At 41.8% G+C, this 9,911-nt stretch overlaps 1 protein-coding gene across 1 annotated transcript in view; it reads right to left on the bottom strand.

Annotated features, from left to right (window-relative positions):
- Window positions 1–144, bottom strand: part of LOC119267257 (ubiquitin-conjugating enzyme E2 2-like) — a 5,860-nt gene extending 5,716 nt beyond the window's left edge. Inside the window, exon 1 of the mRNA XM_037548617.1 lies at window positions 3–144. The gene's annotated coding sequence lies outside the window, so the exon portion shown is untranslated. The remainder of the gene's footprint in view (window positions 1–2) is intronic.
- Between the last annotated feature and the right edge of the window lie 9,767 nt (window positions 145–9,911).

Below are 9,911 nucleotides of genomic sequence, written 5' to 3'. Positions count from 1 at the left end.
TGAGATGCGGCCGGCGGTGGGGGTGGAGACGTGGGCTCCGCGTGCTCGTTGTCCTAGAGCATGGAGACGACGGAATGGACGGCTTTAGGTCGGCCTGGGCGATGGAAGGGAGGGTCGGGGATGGAGGGGGGCTATGTAGAGAAGGGGGGCAAAAGGATTGGACAGGAGAGTCGAGGAAAGTCAGCGATGACAACACCACCACTGGTCGATTCACGCACGCAAGTGATCCAAATATCCTGCCGAAAGGCACCTAAATTGTTTTGGTGAACGATGCTGAGAAGGATGCCAAGAGAAAATATCGCACAAAATCATACTCCTTCATTTTGTTATACAAGGTCATTTCATTTTCGTGTGAAACTTTAACTTATAATTTTGATCAATTAAAAACGTGTCTAGATATATCTGTGAATCTAAGAAAGTAATTCCGAATGAATGGAGTAGGTTATATGTCATAAAATATACTCCCTCCGTCCGAAAATACTTGTCATAAAAATGGATAAAAAAATGTATGTAAAACTAAAATACGTCTAGATGCATCCCTGTTTATTCATTTTGACAACAAGTATTTCAGGAAGGGGGGAGTATATCATCAAAAAGTTTTTTGAAATGTGCATTCAGTGACATACAACTCACATTTTATTGATGGAATTAATAGCTAAACATAAAAATATAAAAGTGACCTTGTATACAAATATGGAGGGAGTATATTCTAAGATGAACCTCCTAATCTACTTATCTTAACATGAAAACATGTACATCAACATGTAACCATGCATGAAAATATGTGAAAAGTATTCACCTTAAAGTGCAACCATAATAAGTGGAAATAGTTATCATTCTATTATGCTATTTGTATTTAATAAAAAATTTACAACTACAAAACAATCAAATATGATAATCATATGTATTCTTATTTTTAATTCAAATATGCAACCAAATATTACTGAAATACTAATGGAGACGATTATAACCTTATGGCCACATTTTTTCAAAACAAATCATATAAACACGTGTTTTCAGGTAGTTTGCTGCATCTCAACCAAACACAACATGTAGAAACTTATACGATGCTTTACCTTGCAATTGCTCGCGTGGCATATAGAGGTAAAGGAAGTCTGGCAGACGTGAAATATGTTGGTTGAGCAACGGGAGAATAGTAGCATTAGCATTATTGATAAATATTGCTATCAACAACAAAAAGTACTAAGACCATATACAACGCAAAGATGCCTAGAGAGGAGCTTGTAAAAATAAACCTTTTCTCTCAAGCAACGGTGCTTGTTTCTATGGTAGAAGTACCTAAGTAAGCTTATGTGTTATGAAATAAGCACTGATGTTAAAGAAAGAACAATAAACAAACACTTCTCCGATATCACACTCGAGAAGGAATTATACAAATAAGTTGCCATGTTTTTTGTTTTCATCACTATCTTTGACGGACAAAATTGTTGGCGCCTAGCTATGAAGAGGGTGAAATAAATTAAAGTAAAGCATACCACAGTGCATGATTTTGGCACCGATGTACACTTTGATACATCAGCTTGCGATAGCAACATCGGAGGACCATAGCTTCGAAGTAGCTAGTAGTTTAGTCCAAATTAGTCTACACGATGAAAAGATGATACGTAGGCACTAACATGGGCACATAGATATTTTCTATGGATAATATGCAAAGCATTTCTAATTATTCCGTTTTAGCCCATTCCACATTTTATTCACATATGCACCCAAATTCTCCCTCCAATTCCTAGCTAGCTTATATCTCATCCTTGACATGTAGTCACCGACATCACGATCCATACTCCTCGTAGACAATGTGTGTGCCCAACTTGTTGTCGCTTCATTTATTCCTTTCTCGCCATTCCCTCCCCCCCCATCTCTATATCTCTCTAATGCACTTCACCCTGTGGCAGAGACAAGAAGCAAACATTGTCTCACATGGTGCGGGTGAATTTGCGCTTCATGCAGGTGGAGGTTGTGAGGGTGTACACCTTGAATACAAAGGACAAAATTTAAAAGATTTATACATATGAGTGGTACGTAAACTCGATCAAACTTTAGGGTTTTCCATTCATTGTTTCGTCGTGAGATAGATACATGGGACTTTATCTTAGTTTTGTGGAAGAATCCTACACAATTAACTCCTTAACCACCATTTTATTTGGCATTTTTCTCTAAAATAAATTTGCTTTGCAATTGTGTGCCCATTTTAAGTGTTCACTAAATAACTGCTTGACATGTAGTCAAGGTTGAATTTGAACCTTCAAGGGCGGCCTTATTCGCACTATGCCTCCGCTCTAGATCTCTCATTCATACTCTTCATAAACCGCACCATGTTCCCGGTGCCATGCTCTATGAGATATTCTCTTACTTCCATAGTTGAGGAGAAGACCAGAAGAACAACTAATTAGCTCCTTCTATTTTTATCTCCCAATGCATGCTCTTCTTCTCCTTTGTTTTCACCATCTCTAGTTCTGGTTTTATGTTGTTTGCTTGTGCAATGACAAGGTATCAAAGGTGTTGTCTACTGATGACCCACAAGTATAGGGGATCTATCGTAGTCCTTTCGATAAGTAAGAGTGTCGAACCCAACGAGGAGCAGAAGAAAATGACAAACAGTTTTCAGTAAGATATTCTCTACAAGCACTGAAACAAAAGTAAACAAGGTGCTGCAAGGTTGCCCAATCCTTTTTGTAGCAAAGGACAATCCTGGACAAACCCTTATATAAAGGAAAGCGCTCCCGAGGACAAATGGGAATTATCAAGCTAGTTTTCATCATGCTCATATGATTCGCGTTCGCTACTTTGGTAATTTGATATATGGGTGGACCGTGTTGGAAATATGCCCTAGAGGCAATAATAAAAGTGTTATTATTATATTTCTTTGTTCATGATAATAGTCTTTTATTCATGCTATAACTGTATTATCCGGAAATCGTAATACACGTGTGAATACATAGACCACAATATGTCCCTAGTGAGCCTCTAGTTGACTAGCTCGTTGTGATCAACAGATAGTCATGGTTTCCTGGCTATGGACATTGGATGTCGTTGATAACGGGATCACATCATTAGGAGAATGATGTGATGGACAAGACCCAATCACAAGCCTAGCACAAAGATCGTGTAGTTCGTATGCTAAAGCTTTTCTAATGTCAAGTATCTTTTCCTTAGACCATGAGATTGTGCAACTCCCGGATACCGTAGGAATGCTTTGGGTGTACCAAACGTCACAACGTAACTGGGTGGCTATAAAGGTGCATTACAGGTATCTCCGAAAGTGTCTGTTGGGTTGGCACGAATCGAGACTGGGATTTCTCACCCCGTGTAAACGGAGAGGTATCTCTGGGCCCACTCGGTAGGACATCATCAGAATGTGCACAATGTGACCAAGGGGGTGATCACGGGATGATGTGTTACGGAACGAGTAAAGAGACTTGCCGGTAACGAGATTGAACAAGGTATCGGTATACCGACGATCGAATCTCGGGCAAGTAAAATACCGCTAGACAAAGGGAATTGTATACGGGATCGATTGAGTCCTTGACATCGTGGTTCATCCGATGAGATCATCGTGGAACATGTGGGAGACAACATGGGTATCCAGATCCCGCTGTTGGTTATTGACCGGAGAACGTCTCGGTCATGTCTGCATGTCTCCCGAACCCGTAGGGTCTACACACTTAAGGTTCGATGACGCTAGGGTTATAAAGGAAGTTTGTATGTGGTTACCGAATGTTGTTCGGAGTCACGGATGAGATCCCGGACGTCACGAGGAGTTCCGGAATGGTCCGGAGGTAAAGATTTATATATGGAAAGTTGTTGTTCGGGTTCCGGAAAAAGTTCAGGTTTTTTCGGTATTGTACCGGGAAGCTTCCAGAAGGTTCCGGAGGATTCCGGAGGGGTCTGGAGGTCCGGAAATTGTTCCACCACGTCCAATACAGTAGCATGGGCTGTAAGGGGGCGCCCTAGCCTTTATGGGCCAAGGGAACCAGCCCCCCAAGGCCCATGCGCATGGGAAGGGGGAAACCCTAAAGGGGGAGGCCTCCACTTGACTTGGGAGGCACTCCTCCCCCCTTGGCCGCACCCCTTGGGGTGGGAAACCCTAAAGGGGGTGCAGCCCCCCCCCTTCCCCCTATATATAGTTGAGGTTTGGGGCTGCTAAACACATGAGAACTTCTCCCTCTTGGTGCAGCCCTGCCTCTCCTCCTCCTCCTCTCCCACGGTGCTTGGCGAAGCCCTGCTGGATTGCCACGCTCCTCCACCACCACCACGCCGTTGTGCTGCTGTTGGATGGAGTCTTCCTCAACCTCTCCCTCTCTCCTTGCTGGATCAAGGCGTGGGAGACGTCACCGGGCTGTACGTGTGTTGAACGCGGAGGTGCCGTCCGTTCGGCACTAAGATCTCCGATGATTTGAATCACGACGAGTACGACTCCTTCAACCCCATTCTCTTGAACGCTTCCGCTTAGCGATCTACAAGGGTATGTAGATGCACTCTCCTTCCCCTCGTTGCTGGTTTCTCCATAGATGGATCTTGGTGATTCGTAGGAAAATTTTCAATTTCTGCTACGTTCCCCAACAGTGGCATCATGAGCTAGGTCTATTGCGTAGATTCTTTGCACGAGTAGAACACAAAGTAGTTGTGGGCGTTGATTTTGTTCAATATGCTTACCGTTACTAGTCCAATCTTGTTTCGACGGTATTGTGAGATGAAGCGGCCCGGACCGACCTTACACGTACTCTTACGTGAGACAGGTTCCATCGATTGACATGCACTTGGTGCATAAGGTGGCTAGCGGGTGCCAGTCTCTCCCACTTTAGTCGGAACGGATTCGATGAAAAGGGTCCTTATGAAGGGTAAATAGCAATTGGCATATCACGTTGTGGTTTTGCGTAGGTAAGAAACGTTCTTACTAGAAACCCATAGCAGCCACGTAAACACATGCAAACAACAATTAGAGGACGTCTAACTTGTTTTTGCAGGGTATGCTATGTGATGTGATATGGCCAAGAAGAATGTGATGAATGATATGTGATGTATGAGATTGATCATGTTCTTGTAATAGGATTCACGACTTGCATGTCGATGAGTATGACAACCGGCAGGAGCCATAGGAGTTGTCTTAATTTATTGTATGACCTGCGTGTCATTGAACAACGCCATGTAACTTACTTTACTTTATTGCTAAATGCATTAGCCATAGAAGTGGAAGTAGTCGTTGGCGTGACAACTTCATGAAGACACGATGATGGAGATCATGATGATGGAGATCATGGTGTCAAGCCGGTGACAAGATGATCATGGAGCCCTGAAGATGGAGATCAATGGAGCTATATGATATTGGCCATATCATGTCACAACTATATAATTGCATGTGATGTTTATTATGATTATGCATCTTGTTTACTTAGGACGACGGTAGTAAATAAGATGATCCCTTACAAAATTTCAAGAAGTGTTCTCCCCTAACTGTGCACCGTTGCTACAGTTCGTCGCTTCTAAGCACCACGTGATGATCGGGTGTGATGGATTCTTACGTTCACATACAACGGGTGTAAGACAGTTTTACACAGCGAAAACACTTAGGGTTAACTTGACGAGCCTAGCATGTACAGACATGGCCTCGGAACACAGAGACCGAAAGGTCGAGCATGAGTCGTATAGTAGATACGATCAACATGAAGATGTTCACCGATGATGACTAGTCCGTCTCACGTGATGATCGGACACGGCCTAGTTGACTCGGATCATGTAATCACTTAGATGACCAGAGGGATGTCTATTTGAGTGGGAGTTCATAAGATGAACTTAATTATCCTGAACATAGTCAAAAGACCTTTTGCAAATTATGTCGTAGCTCGCGCTATAGTTCTACTGTTTAGATATGTTCCTAGAGAAAATTATAGTTGAAAGTTGAAAGTAGAAATTATGCGGACAGTAGAAAGCTTATGTCCTTAATGCACTGCTCAGTGTGCTGAACCCCAAACGTCGGTTGTGGATGTTGCGAACATCGGACATACACGTTTTGATAACTACGTGATAGTTCAGTTAAACGGTTTAGAGTTGAGGCACTAAAGACGCTTTCGAAACATCGCGGAACATATGAGATGTTTCGAGGGCTGAAATTGGGATTTCAGGCTCGTGCCCACGTCAAGAGGTATAAGACCTCCGATGATTTTCTTAGCCTGCAAACTAAGGGAGAAAAGCTCAATCGTTGGGCTAGTGCTCAGATTGTCTGAAGTGCAAAAATCACTTGAATCGAGTGGGAGTTGATCTTCCAGATGAGATAGTGATGTTTCTCCAAAGTCATTACCACCAAGCTGCTAGAGCTTTGTGATGAACTATAACAAATCAGGGATAGATATGATGATCCTTGAGATATTCGTGATGTTTGACACCACAAAAGTAGAAATCAAGAAGGAGCATCAATTGTTGATGGTTGGTGAAACCACTAGTTTCAAGAAGGGCAAGGGCAAGAAGGGATACTTCATGAAACGGCAAATCAGCTGCTGCACCAGTGAAGAACCCGAGGTTGAACCCAAACCCGAGACTAAGTGCTTCTGTGATAAGGGGAACAACCACTGGAGCAGAATTACCCTAGATACTTGGTAGATAAGAAGGATGGCAAGGTCGATAGAAGTATATTGGATATACATTATGTTAATGTGTACTTTACTAGTACTCCTAGTAGCACCAGGGTATTAGATACCGGTTCGGTTGCTAAGTGTTAGTAACTCGAAATAAAAGCTACGGAATAAACGGAGACTAGCTAAAGGTGAGCTGACGATATGTGTTGGAAGTGTTTCCAATGTTGATATGATCAAACATCGCACGCTCCCTCTACCATCAAGATTATTATTAAACCTGAATTATTGTCATTTGGTGTTTGCGTTGAGCATAGACATGATTGGATTATGTCTATCGCAATACGGTTATTCATTTAAGGAGAATAATGGTTACTCTATTTATTTGAATAATACCTTCAATGGTCTTGCACCTAAAGGAATGGTTTATTGAATCTCGATCGTAGTGATACACATTTTCATGCCAAAAGATATAAGATAGTAATGATAGTACCACTTACTTGTGGCACTGCCATGTAAGTCATAATGGTATAAAACGCATGAAGAAGCTCCATGTTGATGGATCTTTGGACTCACTCGTTTTTGAAAAGTCTGAGACATGCGAACCATGTCTATTGGTGTATACGCATGAAGAAACTCCATGCAGATGGATCGTTTGGACTCACTTGTTTTTGAATCACTTGAGATATGCAAATCATACCACATGGGCAAGATGACTGAAAAGCCTCGTTTCCAGTAAGATGGAACAAGATAGCAACTTGTTGGAAGTAACACATTTTGATGTGTGCAGTCCAATGAGTGCTGAGGCATGCAGTGAATATCGTTATGTTCTTACTTCACAGATGATTCGAGTAGATGTTGAGAATATTTACTTGATGAAACACAAGTCTGAATTATTGAATGGTTCAAGTAATTTCAGAGTGAAGTAGAAGATCATTGTGACAAGAGGATAAAATGTCTATGATATGATCATAGAGATGAATATCTGAGTTACGAGTTTTGGCACACAATTAAGACATTATGGAAATTGTTTCGCAATTAATACCGCCTGGAACACCATAGTGTGATGGTGTGTCCGAACATCATAGTTGCACCCTATTGGATATGGTGCGTACCATGATGTCTCTTATCGAATTACCACTATTGTTCATGGGTTAGGCATTAGAGACAACCACATTCACTTTAAATAGGGCACCACATAATTTCGTTGAGACGACACCGTTTGGAGAAACCTAAGTTGTCGTTTCTTAAAAGTTTGGGGCCGCGATGCTTATGTGAAAAAGTTTCAGGTTGATAAGCTCGAACCCAAAGCGGATAAAATGCATCTTCATAGGACACCCAAAACAGTTGGGTATACCTCCTAATTCAGATCCGAAAGCAATATGGATTGTTTCTTGAATCGGGTCCTTTCACGAGGAAAAGTTTCTCTCGAAAGAATTGAGTGGGAGGATGGTGGAGACTTGATATGGTTATTGAACCATCACTTCAACTAGTGTGTAGCAGGGCACAGGAAGTTGTTCCTGTGGTACCTACACCAATTGAAGTAGAAGCTTGTGATAGTGATCATGAAGTTTCGGATCAAGTCAGTGCCGTACCTCGTAGGGTGACAAGGATGCGTACTACTTCAGAGTGGTACGGTGATCCTGTCTTGAAGGTCATGTTGCTAGACAACAATGAACCTACGAGCTATGGAGAAGCGATGGTGGGCCCATATTCCAACAAATGGTTAGAAACCATGAAATCCGAGATAGGATCCATGTATCAGAACAAAGCATGGACTTTGGTGGACTTGCCCGATGATCGGCAAGCCATTGAGATAAATGGATTTTTAAGAAGAAGACGGACGTGGATGGTAATGTCACCATCTATGAAACTTGACTTGTGGCGAAGAGTTTTTCACAAGTTCAAAGAATTGACTACGATGAGATTTTCTCATCCGTAGCGATGCTTAAGTCCGTCGGAATCATGTTAGCATTAGCTGCATTTATGAAATCTGGCAGACGGATGTCAAAACGAGTTTCCTTACCAGTTTTCGTAAGGAAAGGATGTATGTGATACAATCAGAAAGGTTTTGTCGATTCTAAGGATGCTAAAAGGTATGCTAGCTCCAACGATCCTTCTAAGGACTGGAGTAAGCATCTCGGAGTTGGAATGTACACTTTGATGAGATGATCAAAGATTTTGGGTTTGTACAAAGTTTATGAGAAACTTGTATTTCCAAAGAAGTGAGTGGGAGCACTATAGAATTTCTGTTGTTGACATATTGTTGATCAGAAATGATGTAGAATTTCTGGAAAGCATATAGGGTTATTTGAAAGGTGTTTTTCAATAGAAAACCTGGATTAAGCTACTTAAACATTGAGCATCAAGACCTATGAGGATAGATCAAAAATGCTTAATGGTACTTTTCAAATGAGCACATACCTTGACATGATCTTGAAGGTGTTCAAGATGGATCAGTCAAAAAAGGAGTTCTTGCCTGAGTTGTAAGGTATGAAGTTAAGACTTAAAGCTCGACCACGGCAGAATAGAGAGAAAGGACGAAGGTCGTCCCCTATGCTTAAGGCATAGGCTCTACAGTATGCTATGCTGTGTACCGCACCTGAAGTGTGCCTTGCCATGAGTCAGTCAAGGGGTACAAGAGTGATCCAAGAATGGATCATAGTACAGCGGTCAAAGTTATCCTTAGTAACTAGTGGACTAAGGAATTTTCTCGGTTATGGAGGTGATAAAGAGTTCGACGTAAAGAGTTACGACGATGCAAGCTTAGCACCTATCCGGATAGCTCTGAGTAGAGATACCGGATACGTATAATGGAGCAACAATTTAGTATAGCTCCAAGTAGAACAGTTATTTGGAATAGCTCCAAATAGAGCATGGTAGCTGCATCTAGGAGATGACATAAAGATTTGTAAAGCACACACGGATCTGAAAGCTTCAGACCCATTGACTAAAAACCTCTCTCACAAGCAACATGATCAAACCCAAGACTCTTTGGATGTTGGTCACATGGTGATGTGACCTGTCAGTGTTAATCACATGGTGATGTGAACTAGATTATTGACTCTAGTGCAAGTGGGAGACTGTTGGAAATATGCCCTAGAGGCAATAATAAAAGTGTTATTATTATATTTCTTTGTTCATGATAATAGTCTTTTATTCATGCTATAACTGTATTATCCGGAAATCGTAATACACGTGTGAATACATAGACCACAATATGTCCCTAGTGAGCCTCTAGTTGACTAGCTCGTTGTGATCAACAGATAGTCATGGTTTCCTGGCTATGGACATTGGATGTCGTTGATAACGGGATCACATCAT

Source organism: Triticum dicoccoides, chromosome 3A, assembly GCF_002162155.2.
Source record: "Triticum dicoccoides isolate Atlit2015 ecotype Zavitan chromosome 3A, WEW_v2.0, whole genome shotgun sequence".
Taxonomy (NCBI): Eukaryota; Viridiplantae; Streptophyta; class Magnoliopsida; order Poales; family Poaceae; genus Triticum; species Triticum dicoccoides.
This window is presented reverse-complemented; position numbering and strand designations above follow the sequence as displayed.